This window comes from Tupaia chinensis, unplaced genomic scaffold (genome assembly GCF_000334495.1).
Source record: "Tupaia chinensis unplaced genomic scaffold, TupChi_1.0 Scaffold149666_1, whole genome shotgun sequence".
Taxonomy (NCBI): Eukaryota; Metazoa; Chordata; class Mammalia; order Scandentia; family Tupaiidae; genus Tupaia; species Tupaia belangeri.
In genome coordinates this window covers 878239-898396 of record NW_006209511.1, presented here as the reverse complement: position 1 = coordinate 898396, position 20158 = coordinate 878239, and the positions used below count along the sequence as shown (strand labels likewise).

Here is a 20158-nt window from a genome sequence, read left to right as displayed (position 1 = left end):
CCACACCCCAAAGAAAAAAAATCTTTAAAAAAAAAAAAAAAAAAAAAAAAAAAAAAAGACTGAGAGCCAAATCCAGCCCACTACTGGTTTTGTACATAGACTCTTATAGAATCCAACTATAGATATCATCTATGTTGGTTTTGACACTGTTATCAGTAGAAATGAGTGACTGGCTCAAGACTGAATGACCCAGAAAGCCTAAAATATTTGCAACCTGACCCTTTACAGAAGGAATTTTACAAACCAGCCCCTCACCTCTTGCACATAGGCATTACCTCTAAGACAACTTGCCTCAGTTGCTGGTGTCCTGGGCCCCACACATTCATTTGTGCAAAAGTAGCCCATTTCTTCACTGGAGATATTTGAGTATTATTTTTTAGCTATTGTTTCTTTAATTGCTAAGCTGAAATCTGCCCCTCTGAAATATCTTTGTCCCTGGTTCTTCTTTATCAGGCCAAATATGCTAGTTCTACCTCCTCTTTCTTCCTTTGACGTCTTCCCATCCTCTCAACTGCTCATCTAATCCCTCTTTAAATCCTATTAAGCTGTATCTTGAAAATATACACAGAATTTAACCACATGTCATATCTCCATTGTCTCTACCAATCCATTTCTCACTCTGACTATAGCAATAGTTCCTAACTCTTGGGTCATCAGGAAAGTCATGAAGCATTTCTGAATAGAAAAATACTTCATGACTTTCCCAACAACCCCTCAGTTTCTCTGATTCTATCTTAATCCCTCCTTGGTCTTCCCTCAGAACAGTTGTCAAAGTGTTTCTTTTAAAACATAAGTTAAAAGATTGCTATGGTTCGGATAATGGCTTATTCCCCCATAAGTTCATGTTCTGAAACCTTGATCCCCAGTGAAATGACTTTGTGAGGTGGTGACACCTTTAAGAGGTGAGGAATAATGGGAGGGGACCATCCAATCAACAGGATATGAGAGGGACCAACAGAGGAAGTGGAGAATTCTTCTTCCTTTCCTTCCATGTCCACCTCCTTCCTTACTTCTGTTCACCATGTTGTGATGTAGCACCAGAGGCTGGCCTAATACTGGCCTTATGCTTTGGAACTTAGCAGCCACCAGAACTGTGAGCCAAATAAACTTCTATTCTTTATAAATTACCTAGTCTTGGGTATTTCTGTTTAGCAACACACTAAACTAAGACAATTATCTCTCTCCTATTCAAAATCATCTCTCACTGAATAAAAGCCGAAATACTTACAAAGGACTCTAAGGCCACACATCTCTAATCTCTAGCCTCATCTCTTACCCCTACCACCTCCATTTTCCATTCCTCCTACAACCTTACTCTCTGCCCTTTGCTCCAGCCCAGTATCCTCCTTATGTTCCTCATTCAACTTCCTCCTCCAGGTCTTTGTACTTTCCCTCCCTTGGCCTGAAATTGAATCATGCAGGTCTGCATGAGTCACTCCCTCATCTTTTCCAGATCAGCTCTCATATTTACTTTCTCAGTGAGACCTTACTTGAAATTTTAACTTCTTTCCCCATCCTGATCCATTCCGTTTCTCTGCTTGTCTTTCTCCCCTTAGCCCTATCTTCACACATTATATATTTTTTCCATAGCTAGCAACTGAATACAACTTATTTTATTGGTGCAAACATAATTACAGTTTTGTCTTGTTGAAATTTGCTATTTGATGTTGAATATGTTCTTAAATAAATATGGTTATATTATATATTGTTGTAATTCACATTTCTTGCTTTATATATACATATATATATTGCTAATAACTTATTACTTGCTGTCTATTTTATATGTATTTTAGGGTATGGAGATGACATTAGACAAAAAACAAATTCAAACAATTTTCTTAATCAAATTCAAAATGGATCATAATGCAGCAGAGACAACTTGCAACATCAACAATGCACTGGCCCAAGAACTGCTAACATACTAACAGTACCATGCTAATTCAAGAAGTTTTGCAAAGAAGACAAGAGCCTTGAAGATGGGGAACACAGTGGCAAGCCATTGGAAGTTGACAATGACCAATTAAGAGCAGTCATTGAAGCTAACTCTCTTAGTACTACATGAGAAGTTGCCAAAGAACTCAATACTGACCATTCTATGGTTGTCCAGCATTTGAAGCAAAATGGAAATGTGAAAAAGCTCAGTAAGTGGATATCTCATGAGCTGATGAAAATTTAAAAACAAAACAAAACAAAACAAAAAACAAACACAAAAAAACATTGCTTTGAAGTGCCATCTTCTTCTTTATTTCTCTTTTCAAGATTTTTGGGCATCCACACGCACATACCTGAAGTGTTTTTCAAGCTGCTGGGTCCAGGGCTTAAATCATGCAGTCAGTCATAAAAGATCCAGCTGCCTAAACTACCTCGCTATGGGCTTCACATTTCAAGAAAGACATGTGAATATCCACAGGAATGAGGAGCAGTCAAATAGAATCATGAAACTACAACATTAAAAGGGGAATAACAGGTTTATATCACATGCAAAGTTAAAGAGAATGGTGTGTGTGTGTGTGTGTCTATTTTTTTAAAGAGATTTTTGCTATAGGATGCATGTGTTTGCTGGAGAGACAGAGACAGAGAGACAGAAAGTGAGAAACCATCCCCTGAGGGGATGGCCACATGGCAATCCCCTCTCCTCCACTCTCTTCTTGGGATTTTGGGCATGCACACATATGCATTCAGCATGAATTTTAAGCTGCCAAGTCCAGGATTTGAATTACAATTGACTATGTGGGAGTCTAGCAGAGTCTAGCAATGTAACCATTATGCCACCTGCTGGTCCCAAGGGAAAGTATATTTTATAAGGAGTAATATGAAGACATATTTGAGACTGAGACAAAATATTCCATACCCAGGTCAAGAGGAATTAATGGACAATCAAGAAACAAAACTGGTATCTGAGGTCTGACATGTGCCAGTGTATAACAGATCTTTTCACTGTCAGAGTAAGGTTAAAGATGAAGGAATCAAGGTTTAGAAAAGTCATTTACTCAGGACCATAACTCACAAGGAATAGATCCAGATCTGCCTATCTTCAAACTCCAAGAGCTTTCTAAAAATAATATATTTTATCAAGACTTAGAACAGTGCCCAGCATATAGTAAGACAGTGGCATAGTATTAAGTTCATTATTATAAAGTCCCACTGCCTCCCTTGAAGAGACCATGACAACTACAAAAGGATAGGTATTTCCCCCAACTGACCAAAAGAAGACTATAGTTCCACAGTTCTTCTCCCAAGGCCCTGTCCCCTGACCCTTTCTGTTATAACTTCTTTCTCTTCCCACCATCTCTGTCCCTCTGCCTGATATAAACCAAAAGACTAACCTCAGTCTATATACCATTGTAACAATAATGCCAATGAAACATCATCTCTCAACTGGTACCACTGCCACCAACCTAGCAATCTTTCAGACTTCATCTGATTAAACTCCAGAGGTAGGTGATGTCTTCCAAATAACTCCATTTAAGATCTTAGTAGCAGGTGGGAAAATAAGTGAGCTTATCAGAAGGCTACCTTAATTGCCTGAGAAGAAACTAAAAATCTCTATGAAATCCCTAACACATTTTTAAAATTCTAGAGTGACTCTGAATACAACTACCGATTAGCTACAAAAAAAAAAAAAAAAACAAAAACAAAAAACAAAAAAAACTCCCATTGAACTACTCTCATTAAGTCAACAAAGCTGGAGGATGCTGTTGAGGGATTTCAGCAGAGATAGTGAAATAACACAAATTAAACTCTATGGTGAAGACACACATCACAGCAGGGGAAAAGATTTCACACAAGCCAGGTGCCGAAATAAGGCTTCTGAGAGTGAGAAGCTGTTCTCATTCTTCACGACATAGGTCTCTTCATCCCTGTCCCAGAACAAACCTAAGAGAATTCAAATCAGGATCAAAAGTTAAAAATATATTTAAAGCATACAAAAATATAAGAAAATAAAGTAAGAAAATGCAAAAAGTATATGCCATTAGTTCATAGCCTATAGTTTTCAAGCCTTGAGCAGAGGATTAGATGTAAAGTGATAATATGGATATGTTTCTGAGACACTAAAGACAGTATGTTTGATTACAGACCCTGAAATCTTCTAAAGAATATCACCACATTGGGACCAGCAGTTAGCGTAATGGCTATGTCGCTGGACTACCATGTAGTCGACCGCAGTTCGAGTCCCAGACCTGGTGGCTTAAAACTCACGCCGGGCACATGTGCGTGAGTGCCCAAGATCCCAAAAGGAGAATGGAAGAGAAGGGATTGTGGCATGGCCATTCCCCCTGGGGGGTGATTTCTCGCTCTCTCTCTCTCTCTCTCTCTCTCTCTCTCTCTCTGTGTGTGTGTGTGTGTGTGTGTGTGTGTGTGTGTGTGTCTATCTGGTGAGTGCACGCACCCTATAGCAAAAACCTCTCAAAAAAAAAAAAAAGAATATCACCACATTTGTAACATTTTAAAGACACAAAAGTTGTGAGTTATGGATGTGTTAGCTACATTAAACTTTTCAGAACCTGTCCGTTATGAAAAATAGCATGGGAAATAGGGGTGGGGTAAGAAGGTAGGCAAGGATGGCTTAATCGCAATCAATTAACCCAAGTTTGGGAACCATATTTGGGAGTTGGGTTCCTCTGGAGCCACAGATGTATTGGGATCCAGAAGCCCATCAAGCCAGAGTCTGTTGGAGAAACTGAGATTCAGAACAGGAGGTTTATGAACCACAGTCTAGCAGCAGCCCAAACAGGGTTCTGAAAGAAAGGTTTAGGGCTCAAGAGACAAAATAAGAGCACTAATAGTTTGGGAATACTGGATGTGCATGTCCAGTCTGTGGGGGGTTGATAACTTACTTTATGGGCTAGCATATGCATGGAGTAGGATGTATTAAAACAGGCTTAAAGGACCAAAAAAGGACAGACAAAACAATATTTAGTTTAATCCCCCTAAGCTACCTGCCTGCCAACTTTACAGAATAATATAAATGGTCAAATAAATTAAGCTGATTTTTCTTGATGTTCCCCCAAGCTCACTTTGCTAACTTTACCCAAAATGAATTAATTATAATACTACTTAACTTATTTATGGCTATCATATGACCCTTCAGTTGTGAAACCATAATTCTGTTCCCAAAAAGATGGGTCATTAGAAACCTAAACTTCCTAAGTATGTTGGGAATCACAAGGGAATTCTTATATATTGAAGAAAGCATATCTCTCTGAATGTGGCCATGAGTTCTCTCACAGGTTTTCCCATGACTTCAATTTCTCATCCCAAACTGCTGGAGAGTTAACCATCCAACTTCTCTCACCTCCAAAATGATGTGTCCTATTCCTTTGTCTACTCCTTTAAGTCATTTTCCTCTCTTCCTTTTCTCCTTTACCCTTCTTCATTTCTTCCTTTCTCTTCTTCCTCTTGTTCTTTTTATATTTTTTTCTTCTAAATCCAACTTATTTTTAAACAATTGTTATACCAGTAGTCCCAACATAATTTATTGAATTATTCTTTCCTCCGCCCATTGAAAAAGCCTTTTTATTACAAATGAAACTATTACACACACACACACACACACACACACACACACACACACACACACCCCATCTATCTATACCTGACTCGGCACACAGTATTTTAATCATTATAGATTTATAATACATTTTCCAATAGTAAAAATCCTCCCTCATAACTGTTTTTTTCTTTTTTTTAACATAACTGTTCTTCTATTACTACCTTATAGAGATTCCCTTAGAAATGGATATCACCTTTTAAAAACAATTTACCTGGTAATGTAATAAATTTCTAGTTCTAATCCATCCTTGTATTTCTGGCATAAAGTTTACTTGGTCATAGGACCAGCAGGTGGCATGGTGGTTAAGGTGCTGGGCTTCCACATGGCCGACCACAGTTTGAGTCTGAGACGTGGAGGTTTGCTTTCCCGTGCTTGCTCTCTCTCTCTCTCTCTTTCTCTCTCTTTCTCTCTCTCTCCCCCTCCTTCCCTCTCATTAAATTAAATATTAATCAACTAATTAATCTAATTAGGATTGTTTTGTAATTTACTTGGCCATAATACTACTAGCTTTACTTTGATAATATTTTTATAATTGTTGCATCTATTCTTAGAAATGAGAGTGACCAATAGGTGAGTTTTTTTTTAAATGCTGGAGGGTATATGCACTCACCAAAGAGAAACAGAGAGAGAATGAGAGGAGAAAGCACCTGCTATGGGGCATGGTCATTCTGCAATCCCTTTTCCTCTATTTCTCCTTCCTTTTGGGATTTTGGTAATGCACACACATGCACCCGATGTGTTTCTCAAGCTATCAGGCTCAGGTTTTGAATAGTGTGGTCATGTGATCTATGTGGGATTCAGCTGCCTTATCTACCAGGCCACAGGGCCATCTCAGAGTCTTTGAAATATCAGATTTGTGAAGTTGCACTTACCGTGTCTTCTAATTTCTAAACTCTGTGAGAAATGAGGAAAAATAAGTGAAAATTTGAGGAAAAATAACTCAAAAGAAAAAGAAAAGAAGCCAACAACTCTAGGCAATCTGCCAAATGGTTGATCAACAACAATGTGACAACTTAATGACAATTATAAATGTAGGAGACTTTACCATCTTTTATCAATTTCTTTGCCTTTTTAGCCTCTTCCTTGTTCCCAGTTTTCGGAGGGGAAAGGATGAAGACTGCATGGGTAAATTCTTAGGAGAACAGCATCAGAAGCAAAAACTATATCTCCCAGTGACTTGTCAGAATCCCACCATGCAGAACTGCACATAGCCAAGAGACCAACATATCAGAGGGAAAAATGGCAGGGAAGAGAGAAGTCTGCTTAAGTAAAAGTGTGAGAAAAATCACCAGAGATAAGGATATTAAAAAGAGAGAGAATGGAGTTATTTTTTTTTATTTTAATTAGACCAAGCTCCTAAGAGCTCTAAAAATTATGAGTTATGAGTCAAGATTGAACGTTGATCTTTGAATGTGACCTTACCGTATGCTGGAATTACAAGTTGCATTGAAACTTTAGGTTGTGTTTTAATACCATCACCTTAGTCAACCCATTCCCTTTAATATATCTGTACCTACAACTATTGTGGGAAGCTCCTATACTACTCAATTTATAGAAGATTTAATAAACTTCTTGACCTCCTAACACAGAACAGTACCTCCCTCATTGCCAAAGGATGCTCCTAAATGTGCTTGATGGACCTCAATAAGACAATACACCTGCTATTCTCAAGGGGAGAGGAGAGGCATGTCTTTGCTGCCTCTCATTAAAGCTGATGCATCATAATAATCAAGAAGCAGGCAGGGATTTGTCAGATTTATTCTAAGTAAACACCTTAATGACCTCCCCAAATGGCAGGGGGGCTGCTCATAATAGGCACATACATATGTAAAACAGCAAAAGAGTAGGTGCCAAAATTTTTCTGCCACCTGTACTTTCCTCTCCTGGTTCCACCACCTGCAGTGAAAGGGATGATGAGCTGTTGGAAACACAGAAGGTGCAGTAACCTTGGAAAGCTGGAAGCTGAGAAAACAGCTAGAATGAGAAGCAATTTTAAGGAAGTTGATCTGAAAGCCTTTTTAGTCCACATTGCCCATTAGGTGATTTTTTTCCTCTTTTGCTAACTGCTTAGGATGGTAAACTTCTGGAATCATAAAGCTCATGCCTCTTATAACCACATAGTCATCTATTCTCAGAGCTTCAGTTGCATCTTTGGACAAGTTCATCAACAGTACCCTATAGACCGTTTCATGGCAATAAATTAAGCATCTAAACAGTGTTTACACTCTTCTTTTCACTGTGACTTTCACAACCATATGGGAAAAGCACTTTAGTTTGCAAGTTATTGCTCAACTATGCAAGTAAAAATCTCTGCTTCTCAGCTTTTCGGAGTGTGCAGATGTAATAGGAAGAAATCAAAAACCTCATTTGATTTGCATCTGGAAGCCCATCAACATGAAAACATCATCAAAATTTGTGCCTTCCTTGATTTGGTCAACATCACTTTCATTGAAATGCTTGGAGAGATTTTGTTGTAAAGCTCAAGAGAAAAATACAGACTTCAAACAGCTTGGCTGGTTAGCTTTTTCAAACTATGTTACCAAGAGGTATTTGACCAAACTCCACTAATAATGATAACAGCTGTGATAACAATTTGAATGTATCCCCAAAAATTTATGTGTTAGAAAATTAACTGTCGGGAACCAGCAGTTAGCGTAATGGCTATGTCGCTGGACTCCCACGTAGTCAACCACGGTTCGCGTCCCGGACCCGGTGGCTTAAAACTCACGCCGGGCACATGTGCGTACGTGCCCAAGATCCCGAGAGGAGAATGGAGGAGAAGGGACTGCGGCGTGACCATCCCCCCTGGGGGGTGATTTCTCGCTTTCTGTCTCTATGTCTCTCTCTGTCTGTCTGGCGAGCGCACGCGCCCTATAGCGAAAAAAAAAAACCTCTCCAAAAAAAAAAAAAAGAAAGAAAATTAACTGTCATTGCAATGGTATTAAAAGGATAGAAACTTAATCTACATTATTAAGAGGTGGGGTTTGAGGGAGGAAATTAGGATTAGATGAAGTCATCAGGTAAAATACCCATGACTGAATCCTGAAAGTTTTATAAAGAGAGGGAGAGAGACCAGAGATGATAAATGGACACAAAGACACAAGCTCTTGTCTTCTCACCATGTGATGCCTGGCACTATCTCAGGGCACTGCAGAGAGTCCCACCAACAAAAAGGCCCTCACAAAATGTAGATTTTTTGACTGTGGATGTTGCAAATCAGGAGCTAAATATACCTCTATACTTTTTTTTCTTCTTTTTAGTTTTATTCAGCACTATTACAGAACACACTGCATACTACATAACACACTGTATAATCTTCTAATAGGGGTAGATGATCATAACTGAGTTATTTTTTTCATCAATCAGGAAACTGCTTCCTTAATCGATTTTCTCCAAACCCTTTAACATATTGTGACAATTAACTCCAGAGATATGCCTATCTTTTCCCATAAAATACCACTGATATGTAAAATGGGCAACTCTATTTTCCTTGCTTCCATTCATGAACTTGTGCATGTACATAGTGACCAGTCTGTGAATGACCAAGCACACATCCCCATGGTGGCAATCCCAGGGAGAATCTAGAACCACATATAGGCACCCAAATGCTGCCCACAGGCCCCATCTATACTTCTATTCTTTTTCTTTGTTCTTTTTTTAATAATTCTATTTATTATTATTATTATTCTTTTTTAATTTGACGAGAGAGACAGAGAAAGTAAGAAAGCAAGCCAGCAGGTCTAGGACTCGAACCATTGTCGGCCATGTGGGAGTCCAGTGCCTTAACTGCCATGCCAACTGCTGACCCTGTATACCTCTATTTTTTTACAAACTATCTAGTCTATGGTATTAAGCTATAGCAAAAGAAAGATAGACTAAAACAAACTACAAAAAAATGTCTCATATGTAACCAGAACTGTAATGGTTCACAAAAAGATTTTATTTATATTGGCTTTGGGGGCTCATGAATGCAAATCTATTACACATCTTTATAAATAATAAAACTGAGGCCCATCATAGTTTAGAGACTTGCTCAAAATTATCAGTGCCACAGTTGGAATCTATGCCATCTAACTCCAGCATGGTATTCTTCTGTGTCTTGAAGTGTATCTGTAAATGCATGTACATGGACATCCTCTGCTTATGCTAAAATTTCAACTCTACAAAAAAATCTCAACAGGTTTCTCAAAAAACTGGAGTCAAAAAAGACTGCAAACACTTCAACTATTAAGCCAAAACTACCAGCTGATACAGAAAAAATGACATTGAAAAGCTCCAGGTTAAGCCAAGATCTTAGATACAACTCCAGGCCTGACTGGCTTCAGACGTGTGCTGGTAGCTGACAAAGGGTCTCAGAAATATAATACCTTAATGGGGGAAAACCCTAGTTTCTATAACACCTTAAAAGAATGAGATGGTTAAACTTTCCAAACACTGAAAGCTTAGGTAGGTTAGGAAATTCAAAATAGTAAGATCAAATAATTAAGAAGTAAGTTCTTCTGTATTGATTGTTGGGTACCCTGATGATAACATGCCTCAAGACCCTGAACCTGCATCATAGGCAACATTATTATTATTATTATTATTATTATTATTATTATTTTATAGGGAAGCAAGACTTTAATGGCAGTCTTCCAAGATTGGGTGTCTGATGCTCAGGCACACCCAAGTTGATCACAACAACAAATTTATTCCCTAGTGTGCAAGTCTCTCCCCAAGTTCCTCATTGGCTGAGTACTATGGGATGTACAATCTTCCAGAATGTCACCTAAGTTTTATTATTTCCCTAATTAGATATTAAAGCACAGGCTCAGGACAAACCTGTGAAAAAGGCCTGCCAAATGTCCTGAGAAGGAAGAACAATGAAGTAAAAAGGAACAAAGGGTTGGTGACCAGCCACCATCTTGAAAAGCCATTTCTAAAGAGCAACTTGTTTTTTGGGTCCTGTTTGTTCAGGAACTTTTCAGGAATGTGTACTTTCTGGGGCTGTCACATCTACAATGTTGCTTAACATTTATTAAGCTATTCTTGAAAATAATCACTTAAGATTTTTTTTTTTAACAGATTCCCTCTTTTTTTAAAAAAAGAGTTACTTATTTAATTTTCATTGATGTTTTGGTACTTTTAGTACTTTTGAATTTGTCTTAGATTTGTTAGCTTTTCTCATGATAGTCTGAGTTAGCTTACATCAACATAAGATTGTTTTGGGCATAGGTCATTGGCATTTGTTTATTATAATGAGCCTCTGTTTCAGGCCTCTGAACAAGGGATAATGCAATATCCTACTGCTGTTAAAACGCCAGCAACAATTACAAGGGAAGTTAAGAGAGAAGCTACCATCACCTTCCATTTTCCAAATCATACTTTCAACCATTCAGTAAACGGATCATTAACGCCTGCATTATCAGCCAGTTTATTTTATTTGTCAGTGTTTTAAGCCATATTATAACACTTTAGTAATGCTTCCTTATGGGGCAATATTTGGAATAACATTATAACATTTCCCTCCTAACATGACACAAACTCTCCCTTTCTCTGTCAGAATCATGTCCAGGGACCAGCAGTTAGCGTAATGGCTATGTCGCTGGACTCCCACATAGTTGACCGCGGTTCGAGTCCCGGACCTGGTGGCTTAAACTCACGTCAGGCGCGTGTGTGTGTGTACCCAAGATCCCAAGAGGAGAATGGAGGAGAAGGAATTGCAGCGTGGCCATCCCCCCTGGGGGGTGATTTCTCGCTTTCTATCTCTCTGTCTCTCTCTCTCTGGCGAGCGCACGCGCCCTATAGTGAAAACCTCGCCAAAAAAAAAAAAAATCATGTCCAATACAATTTAGTTTTCCCAGGCCATTCCGCTAGTGAATGCCAAAAGTAACATTATTAGATGCAGAAACAGAACCATTGGGGCAGACATCTACCCCAGTATGATTGACAAAATTTAACTCATGGTGGGAACCAGCAGTTAGCGTAATGGCTATGTCGCTGGATTCCCACGTAGTCGACCCCGGTTCACGTCCCGGACCCGGTGGCTTAAAACTCACGCCGGGCACGTGTGCGTGCGTGCCCAAGATCCCGAGAGGAGAATGGAGGAGAAGGGATTGTGGCGTGACCATCCCCCCTGAGGGGTGATTTCTCGCTTTCTATCTCTATGTCTCTGTCTGTCTGGCAAGCGCATGCGCCCTATAGCGAAAACCTCTCAAAAAAAAAAAAAATTTAACTCATGGGAAAGTTTACCTTTGATAACTTGAGAAATAGAATAAGAATCATGTTTAATAATTACTGTTTTTGTCTTCCTAGAACCCTTCTGTGCACTAGAAAACTACTTCTTACATACAAGAGACTTCTGAAAGGACCTGAGAATCAGAGAATCCCATCAAACCCACTGTTCTGTTTATTTTATCATTACTGCAACCCTGTGATGTAGGTACTGTGATTTTCCCTTTCTATAAATGGAACACTGAAACAGAAACATAAAGTAACTTGCCCAAGAAGGAGTGACAGACCATAACTTGAACCTGGGCAGTCTTAATCTAGGCTACAGGAATTTAACGACCATGAGACATTATAGCTGTCACTCATACAAATAAAGAAGAATGGAAGGCAACCTACTTTTCCTGTCCCCTGACAAATATGAAGTCTGGCTATATAAATAAGAAAATAGATAACACAGGATCTTTGAAAAATTGATCACAAAATTTGAAAAAAAAATGAATTTGGGTAATTCAGAGATGCATATCTGTGATAATAAATGGTGAAAGCAGAAAACAATTTTACATATCCATTTGTCAATCTCAATATAAGAAGGTGTAATCTCTATGAAAGAAAAGAATAGAGTATTACAGATAAATTAAACTAATTTTTTTAATTCTACAAAAAGAAAGATGCTAAGTAAGAAAGACAACAAAATGAAAAGTCCAATGGCTGAATTTAATTTAAATTAGAAGCAGTGAAAAAGAAAATTAACTTTGAAGAAAATTAAGACAATATGATAGTTAATTTTATAGGTCATCTTGTCCGGGCCATGAGTTGACCCAAGTATTATTCTGGATGTCTCTGTAAGGATATTTCTAAATGAGGTTAACATTTGAATCAATAGAAAAAGTAAAGTGGTTTGTCCTACCTCCAGTGTAGGAGGGCCTCATACATTCAGTTGCAGCCCTGAATATGGGGTTAAGTCTTTAAAAGGCTAACCTTTCTGACTGTGTTCAGTTGGGACAGCAGTTCTTTCCTGTCTTTGCACTCTAATTGAACCATTTGCTCCTTCTGGGCTTGACTGGATAGCATTCAGAACTGCAACATCAGTTCTCCAGGGTCACCAGATTGCTGACTATATATTTTTGAGACTTTTTAGCATCCATAATCATATGAGCAAATTCCTCATAATAAATCTCTTTCTATACATGCATACATACTATTGGTTCTATATCTCTATAGGACCCTAATACAGGCGATAATGTGAAATAATCATTTAAGAGTTCTACAGAGAAAAACACTAAGAGAGTGTTTTAATATCAAAGGAGCTCAAAAAATTAAAAAAAGGATCAATGAAACAATAGCAATAATCAAAAACATAATAGAATAAAACTTTCATGGGTTAACCTGAAAATACTATGATTATCTACCAAGAAAACTAAAAATAGAACCAATAAAAACTGATACAAAAATTTATAAAATCTATTATAAAAAAGTAACCTTCCCACATGCCAATACACAAGAAAATATAATAGGGGATGTCTTCTAATACAAATAATTTATGGAAAGCATCTACAAATAAGCATAGCAAGAACTATATCAAAAAATCGATAAAGACTAAAACAAGTTGAGCGCACCAATTCCTGGACTATAGCACTCAATATTGTAAAGATGTAAGTTATCCCCCAAAAAAAAACCTACAAAGTGAGTACAACTTCAATGGGATCTTTTGGAAATATAGCACAGATACTTTAAATCTTACCTGGAAGAATAATTGTATACATTAATTAAGATGTTTCCGAAAAAAAGAAAAAAGCATTAATAAAAGGAAACTTACCCAGCCAGATACAATTACTATATTATAAAGCCCCAATAAATGAAATAATATGATACTAGTGCAGAAAATAACCAGATTAATGGGTTAAAATTGAAAGTTAAGAAAAAATTGCAGTAAACTTCAGAAATCAGAGTATGAAAGGTGTAAACAACATTAGAAGAGAAAATATTTTAAGAGTTGGTATTATTTTAGCTATACAACTCAGTAACAACAAAAAAAAATAGCAACTATCTTAGGCAAGACACCAAAATAAATATCAGCATATTAAAGATACAGATGAAAATAATGAAATCATATAAACACTAAGATATTACTTAAGAAACTATTATACAACCATGGAAAGTATTTTCCAAGTATGAAACATGAGAGGATTGTGAGATTTGAGTTCGTAGAAATTCTTGCATGTTAACATGCAACATAAAACTGAACACCAGATAAAGAAGATGGTAAAACATGAACACATACAAATTGGACAATGTCATAATTCTTATCTGTCAATAAGATTAATATATATTGATAAAGGATAAGTATAAAAAGAAAAATTCAAGTGGTCTATAAGACTATAAAAAATGTTCAACTACTCTATTCAGTTTTAAAACATAAAAGAATGATATCATTTCTCTACCATCAAATTGGCAGAGATATTTTTTAAAAATATATTGGACTAAATGGTGTAACATAGACAATCTCATAAACTACTAGTAATAGTGTCAACTATTATAAGACAGCTTTGGGGACTACGGGGCAATAGCTTAACCTTGATGTACTACTACTGCAGGAAAGCTCTTTGATAGAGTAACTTCTTGTCTACAAATATATTGTAAGAAAATAATCAGATGGCTAAAGGGCTTGCCATAAAAAAAGTATATCACAATATTACATATTATGGTTATAAATGGGGCACAGAAATGGATTACTGTATGTCAATGATATCATGCGTAGTATCCTCAACTGGACTGGTGTGAAATGTATTCATGTTGGGAGAATTCACTTTATAAGCTAAGTCATATATAGTGATTGAATTAAAATAAGATAAAATTAAGTAAAATTTTAAAATGAGACACAACCTAACTGGTCAACAATTGGGAATTTGTTTAAATACAGTATAATTTATGAGACATGACAAGTTATATTACAGGGGTCAACTGGTGACAGTGGTTAAGGCACTGGACTCCCTCCTAGCTGACTGCAGTTTTGAGTCCCAGACCCTGTAACTTGAAAATCATGCCAGGTGCATGTGCATCCTGAGAGGAGAATGGAAGAGAAGGGACTGTGGTGTGGCTATCCTCCCAGTGGGTGGCTTCTCACTTCCCTCTCTCTGTCTCTCTCTGGAGAGCACACACACCCTAAAGGGGAAAAAATCATGTTGCATATTAGTCACGTAAATTTTTTTCAACATAGATAAGCCATTTTTCTTCTCTCCTTTCTGCTCCATCTCCTTATCTTATAAAAAACAAAATTGACATAGAGTACCACTCTCAATACAGTATTTAATCTATCCGTTGTACTAGAGTTAAAAAAAAAAAGGTTCAGATCACAGTTGCAGATTGAGACCAAATCTGCCGTTGCACATTTACTGACACAGAAAGTTATAGTATTCATGCAAAGTGCAAATGATAAGACAGAGTGATACTGTTTCATTGTTTTCAAGAACACATACACAAACAATGAAAAGAGCTAAAACATTCTGTAATGGTTATATCTGAGTACTGTAATGACTTTTAAGGGATTTTTTGCTTCAAGGCACAGGAACTCACTGGACAGGGTGAGATAGACAGAAAGCAAGAAATCATCCCCCAGGGAGAATGGCCACACTGCAATTTCTTCTTCTATATTCTCCTCTCGGGATTTTGGGCACACACACACCAAGTCCAGAACTCAGACTTGTGGTTAGTCACATGGGAGTCCGGCACATTAATCACCATGCCACCTGCCTTGTAATTACATTTTTAATTTTTTCTTTTTGCTTATTTTATACTCAGTTCTATACACTGATTTATACTAATCTGCAGATCAAATTTAGTAGATTAATGAACATGTAACATTCTTTTGTTACATACTTTTCTAATAGAAAAAATAAACTTTTTTAATTGCCAGAGGGTGTGTGTGCCCTCCAGAGAGGCAGACAGACAGAGAGGGAGGAAGAGAGGAAACATACCCCAATGGGACACTGCAATCCCTTCTCCATTTTTCTATCCTGTCAAGATTTTGCTCATACATGCCCTATGTATTTTTTCAAGCCACCAGGGCTGGGATTCAAACCATGTGGTTGATCATGTAGAATGTAACTTCCTTAGCCACTAGGCCATGGCGCCAGCCCTCAGTTATTTTCAATTTATTAGTATATAATAAAGGACCAGCTGGTGGTAAGGTGGTTAAAAGTCACTGGATCTCACACAGCACACCACACAGTTAGAGTCCTAGACCTTGAAGAACATGATAGGACCCTGTGCACAAGTGCCCTCAGATTCCCAAGAGGGAGAAATAGAAGAGAAAGGATTGTAGCATGACCGTTCCCCATTGGGAGGTGCTTTCTCACATCTTTTCTCTGTCTTTCCAGTGAGTACACCTACCCTCTAGCAAATTTTTAAATATATATATATATGTGTGTGTGTGTGTGTGTGTGTGTGTGTATGTAACCCACACATACACATAACACACACATTATACACATACACACATACATAAATTAGATAATAGCTCTCAAATTTCTCTGTATCACGGTGTTATTACCAGTAGTCATTTAATCAGGAGGTGACGAGATTGCAGAATGGCCATCCTCTGTGAGCGGGGGTGGGGGGAATTTCTCGCTTTCTGTTTCTCTATCTCTCTCTGTCCAGTGAGTTCACGTGCCTTGTAGCAAAAATTTAATTTAAAGAACAAAAGTTCCTAAAGAATTCACTCTTGCTTTTTCTATTACCTTGCAGCTAACCTTAGTTTTCTTCAGATTCAAAACTTTTTGCATTTACTCCCTTCAAGTCATTTTATATTAACTGAAAAAAAAAAACACAAAAATAGTGTTGCAATAGTATGACTTCTTTATTGCTTTCATTCAAAGACTAAATTGTTTTAATGGATTTACATATATTTTTCTTTCCCTGTTAAGCCAAAAATAATTTTTCAATGACTGTTAATCTCAGTTTAGTATTAAAATAGAGCACACATTGTTCCAATATAATTAGACTAAAGTTCTTTTGTATGCCACTTTATGAAGTTAAAGAATTATAAAAGTGTGATACCAAGCTTCCAAGCATTTTCTTCACTGTTACCTGGAAACAATATATCTCACATAAAATTAATGGAAGCACATTTTCAATATACAAGTCAACGGCCAAGGTAATTGCTTTCTTTGATTAATTCTGTTTTGTAACAGAGATTTCTTTTTTCAGTTTTTGTTTTTATTCTCAGAAAACAGTACCTAAATATACAACTATAAAAGGCAGAGCCAACAGTAAGGGTGCCTCTTTCACATTCAAAACAACTGTCTCACTCCCTTATTGCTGAAGCTATCTACTGTCAGAAGGAAAATATACCATAGACTTTTTTTCCTGGAAAAAATGAAAATGAACATTTTTCCAGTATAAAATATAGGAGGTAATTAAGACAATTAGGTTAATATATGAATGTTAATTAGGGATTTCCTCCTCTCTTCTTTTTCTCCTCTCACTATCTTTCTTTCTTCCTCTCTTTCCTAAAGTATTCCAGAAAAAATTGTCTCCCTAGCTAAGAGTTAGGATACTCAGGTACTCTAGTATGGCCATTATTTTTATGTTTAATTTCAGAGTAATGGTAATGATTATTTAGCTTCAAAATAATCTCCATAGTCTTTTATCTCCCTAACTTTCTATGGTCCATATTACTAGATCCTCCTGTCCCTGCAATATTCCCAGTCAATACAGCCAGTAGGAAAAGAGACTCTTTTGTACTTCTCTCTTTTCCTCAATCACCTATAGTGCCAGAGAGAGGAATAATGAGAAATCACCCTCACGTTGCCATACCTCCCCTCTCCTCCTGGGATTTTGGGTATGAATGCACATGGGCCTACGGTGATTTTCAAGCCACTGGATCTGACATTCAAACTGTGCAGTAAGCCATATGAGATCCAGCCCCCTTAACCACCATACCATCTAACTGGCCCATACCATCTAACTGGTCATCAAAGGGATAAGACAATTCAGACAACTTAGCAATGCAGGAAGTTATGGAAAACTCATTTAGTACATAAAAAGAGAGTCATTTTCAGACATTTTCAAAAGATTAAAATGTACTTTATGCAGGTACCAGCAGAGAAAGACATTCGCTCTATTTTTTTAATCATTGTACATCTTTATAGCATACAAAATGGCCTTTCCCAGCATGAATACAGTACATATTTGTTAAAGAAATAGGCAATAACAACAAATAACATCTGTTAGATGATTTTTTTCCCCTGATCTCCTCCCTCCCATCTCCAGTTACACACCCCCTCCTATACTATCTCTAGTATCTATGGCTGCCATCCCTGCTATTATACCTTCCAATCTTTCAGTTTCTTCATAAAGTACAGACATTTGGTATATATTAAGCAGAAATATACAATCCCTATCTTTCACAGTCTGACTTGCTCCACTTAACATTAAATCTTCCATATTTGTCTACTTTGTATCAAATGTCAAGGTCTCATTATTCTTTATGGCTAATTAGTATTTCTTAGTGTGCATGTGCCTCATTTTTTTCATTCTTCTCATCTGTTCTTGAACATTTGGACTGATTCCATGTTTTAGTCTTCTTTTTTTTCAGTTTATTAGTTCAAGTGTACTGTTTTAATTATCAAATGTTATTATTCAGATGTGCTAATTATGTTTTTTTTTAAATCTCTGGTTATTCCTCGATTAATGGTTAAAAACATTTGCTGCTTTCCAACTATATTTCTTTCTTTCTTCCTTCCTTCCTTCCTTCCTTCCTTCCTTTCTTTCTTTTCAATGTTCAGTTTCCTTTAATGACCCCCATTGTCCCTGAAGGACAGGTACAGGGAGTTAGGTGATGGTGAGCCATTCACTTGAAGATCTTGCCCTGATTAAAGGCTTTGCCCACATGCTGGAAGGCCCCTCCTAGGAAAAGTACTCTCAAACTGGGTTTCCTCACTACTAGGGTCCAGTTTCCCACCATGTGTATGACTCATAGTTCACCTGCCAATCTGGACTCAGCGGAAAGGCAAGCTCTTGGCCTCAAAAGACCCAAACTCCAGAAATGGAACTGCTATTGTTGGTGCCAAAAAGAACGACACTGGCAAACGCATTCTTCCTCAGCTTGTCCAATCGCTGGAACATTCCAGTGATAAGGCTGCAACTCATGAAAGTCTGAGTGAGCTCTTCAGAGAAACAGTACTCAGAATACCATAAGACCAGCCATCCTTATCAAAGTGTTCCCAGAAATATGGCACCACCACAGAGGATGTGTCCTCATTGGAGTACTTGCATTTAAATTCATCCAACACAAAGGTACTCTTGGGTAGATGAGCAAAGCGGTCCTTGGTCTTGGGCTTTGCAGCCAGTGCCTGCTTACATTCATCCATCTCTTCCTCAAGAGCAGGGGCAGCAGCCTTTTTGTCCTCCTTCCACTCGGCCTGGGGCTTCTGCTTCTCTTCCCGTGAACTCTTCTCTTTCCGTGGGGTTTCCTTTTTAGGCTGGCTCTCTGCAAACTTCTTAGCATTGAACTGGGCCATCTTCTCACACAGTTTCACCTCCCCCAAGACAGCTTGGAACTGTGATTGGCTAATGCATGAGGAACCAGCTGTTCATATTGGGGAAGGCCTGGTGGAAAGGCGGCTCCAAAACCTGTTTATAGAGCAGGGTGCAGACAACTGTGATGTCAGCAAGTATCACTCATTCACCCACCAGAAAAGTCTTCATCCTTAAGTGAGCCTCCAGCAACCCCAGAATTCACATCACCTCCCCCTTTGCATTCTCTGTGGCCTGTTTGTTGTGGTGCATGATTCCCAAGGTGGGAAACACCCAGGTACTGGCTGGAGGCACTATGTCACTGTCAGCAAAGCTCACCCACTGCTCTACCTGGGCTGCTGCCTCTGGAGTACTTCCCCACAGCTTCTCATTGCTCACATATTAGCAATGACATTGCTCTCAAACACACAGAATCCATCATTACCCTCACATGCTGGAACCTTGCTGACAGGAAACTTGCAAAGAAATTCAGGGGTGCAGTTGGTTTGGCCAAAGTGGAAGTGGGTGGTGCAGAGAGCATGCGGACCTGAGTCTTGCTGTACTCAGCAGTGATGAGGGCCTTGAAGGCCCTCCAGTTTTCAGAGTATGTGTACAGGGTCCCAGCTGCCATGGTGCTTCTGCAGAGAATGCTCCAACTATCTTTAGAAAGCAAAAACCTGAAGGCTCTAGAGATTAAAAAAAAGCAGGAAGATTTTTGAGAAATTTTAATTAGGGAACAAGTCAACAATATAAAGTAAATTTCCCCTTTGTCTTTTATCTTTGTTTTTGTTTTTTTCCCCCTTGTTTCACTCCAAGGGCTATCACTATGGTAAAGGAAAGAATGGTTTAAAAAAAAAAAATAGAACACCTGCCATCCTT

The 20158-nt window shown here is 37.9% G+C and overlaps 2 pseudogenes; both read right to left on the bottom strand.

Annotated features, from left to right (window-relative positions):
• Positions 1–8932: 8932 nt before the first annotated feature.
• Positions 8933–9147, bottom strand: LOC102487458 (NADH dehydrogenase [ubiquinone] 1 alpha subcomplex subunit 1-like; annotated as a pseudogene).
• Positions 9148–18614: 9467 nt separating this feature from the next.
• On the bottom strand, positions 18615–19910 carry LOC102487867 (elongation factor 1-gamma pseudogene; annotated as a pseudogene).
• Between the last annotated feature and the right edge of the window lie 248 nt (positions 19911–20158).